This window comes from Cornus florida, unplaced genomic scaffold (genome assembly GCF_030987335.1).
Source record: "Cornus florida cultivar Cherokee Brave unplaced genomic scaffold, ASM3098733v1 CherokeeBrave_3.0.0_Hap2_scaffold_165, whole genome shotgun sequence".
NCBI lineage: Eukaryota > Viridiplantae > Streptophyta > Magnoliopsida > Cornales > Cornaceae > Cornus > Cornus florida.
Window position 1 is genome coordinate 37,501 of NW_026775655.1, and position 2,500 is coordinate 40,000.

The window sequence follows — 2,500 nt, forward strand, 5'->3', positions numbered from 1 at the left end:
AAGTCTCAAATTTTTTTTTTTTTTTTTTTTTTTTTTTTTTGATATACCGAAGAATGAACAAGAAGACCGAGGCATCCAAAAAATTTTTTTTTTTTTTTCTCCGATATACCAAAGCAAGAACAAGAAGACCGAGGCATCAAAATTTTTTTTTTTTTTTTTTTTTTTTTTTTTTTTTTTTTTCGATAAATCCAACCGAGAACAAGAAGACCGAGGCATCCAAAATTTTTTTTTTTTTTTTTTCTTTCCCATATACCAGAGAAAGAACATGAAGACCGAGGCAACCAACAAAAAATAATTTTTTTTTTCTCTTTCCCGGAATTTTTTTTTTTTTTTTTCGAAATAGCCGAGAAAGAATATGAAGACCGAGGCATCCAACAAAAAAATTTTTTTTTTTTTTTTTCCTAATCTACCTAAGCAAAACAAATAGAAGACCGAGGCATCCAAAAAAATTTTTTTTTTTTTTTTTTTTTTCGAAAAATTTTTTTTCACAAAAACTTTTTTTTTTTTTTTTCCCCAAAAAATTTTTTTTTTCGTTCCAAGCTAACCAAGACATCTACTATTCACTAGTAGAGCAATCGAGACTGCAAAGCAAGCAATGGCCTTACTTGCAGCTCTTGGTGCTGAGAACTCCCCCCCCCCTATAGTAGTCTTAAGTAAAACCACAGCTCTGACAGGAGTAGATATTGCATGCGAGCGAGGAGTCGTAATGGGCAAAATTGACTCGGGGGACCTCCAAATCGAATTCCGTTTCGAGCAAAACACTTCTTAGGCTTCAAGGAAGCTCCCATAAAATTTCCAAACCCAAACTCCAAACTTCATTTTTTAGCCTACAATGCCCACGTGCACGCCGGTGTGCACGCAGGGGTGCTTGAGCATGCGGGAGAGGAGCCATAATGGGCAACATTGACTCGGGGGACCTCCAAATCGAAATCCGTCTCGAGCAAAACACTTCTTAAGCTTCTAGGAAGCTCCCATAAAACTTCCAAACCCAAACTCCAAACTTTATTTTTTAGCATACAATGCCCACGTGCACGCCGGGGTGCTTGAGCGTGCGGGCGAGGAGCCATAATGGGCAACATTGACTCGGGGGACCTCCAAATCGAAATCCGTCTCGAGCAAAACACTTCTTAAGCTTCAAGGAAGCTCCCATAAAACTTCCAAACCCAAACTCCAAACTTTATTTTTTAGCATACAATGCCCACGTGCACGCAGGGGTGCTTGAGCATGCGGGAGAGGAGCCATAATGGGCAACATTGACTCGGGGGACCTCCAAATCGAAATCCGTCTCGAGCAAAACACTTCTTAAGCTTCTAGGAAGCTCCCATAAAATTTTCAAACCCAAACTCCAAACTTCATTTTTTAGCATACGATGCCCACGTGCACGCCGGGGTGCACGAGCGTGCGGGCGAGGAGTCGTAATGGGCAAAATTAACTCGGGGGACCTCCAAATCGAAATCCGTCTCGAGCAAAGCATTTCTTAGGCTTCTAGGAAGTTCCCGTAAAATTTTCAAACCCAAACTCCAAACTTCATTTTTTAGCACACAATGCCCACGTGCACGCGGGGGTGCTTAAGCGTGCGGGCGAGGAGTCATAATGGGCAAAATTAACTCGGGGGACCTCCAAATCGAAATCCGTCTCGAGCAAAGCACTTCTTAGGCTTCTAGGAAGCTCCCATAAAATTTCCAAACCCAAACTCCAAACTTCATTTTTTAGCATACGATGCCCCCGTGCACGCGGGGGTGCTTGAGCGTGCGGGGGAGGAGTCATAATGGGCAAAACTAACTCGGGGGATCTCCAAATCAAAATCCGTCTCGAGCAAAGCAGTTCTTAGGCTTCTAGGAAGCTCCCATAAAATTTCCGAACCCAAACTCCAAACTTCATTTTTTAGCATACTATGCCCACGTGCACGCCGGGGTGCACGAGCGTGCGGGCGAGGAGTCGTAATGGGCAAAATTAACTCGGGGGACCTCCAAATCGAAATCCGTCTCGAGCAAAGCATTTCTTAGGCTTCTAGGAAGTTCCCGTAAAATTTTCAAACCCAAACTCCAAACTTCATTTTTTAGCATACGATGCCCACGTGCGCGCCGGTGTGCACGTCGGGGTGCACGAGCGTGCGGGCGAGGAGCCGTAATTGGCAAAATTAACACGGCGGACCTCCAAATCGAAATCCGTCTCGAGCAAAGCATTTCTTAGGCTTCTAGGAAGTTCCCGTAAAATTTTCAAACCCAAACTCCAAACTTCATTTTTTAGCATACGATGCCCACGTGCACGCCGGTGTGCACGAGCATGCGGGCGAGGAGTCATAAAGGGCAAACTTAACTCGGGGGACCTCCAAATCGAAATCCGTCTCGAGCAAAGCATTTCTTAGGCTTCTAGGAAGCTCCCATAAAATTTTCAAACCCAAACTCCAAACTTCATTTTTTAGCACACAATGCCCACGTGCACGCGGGGGTGCTTAAGCGTGCGGGCGAGGAGTCATAATGGGCAAAATTAACTCGGG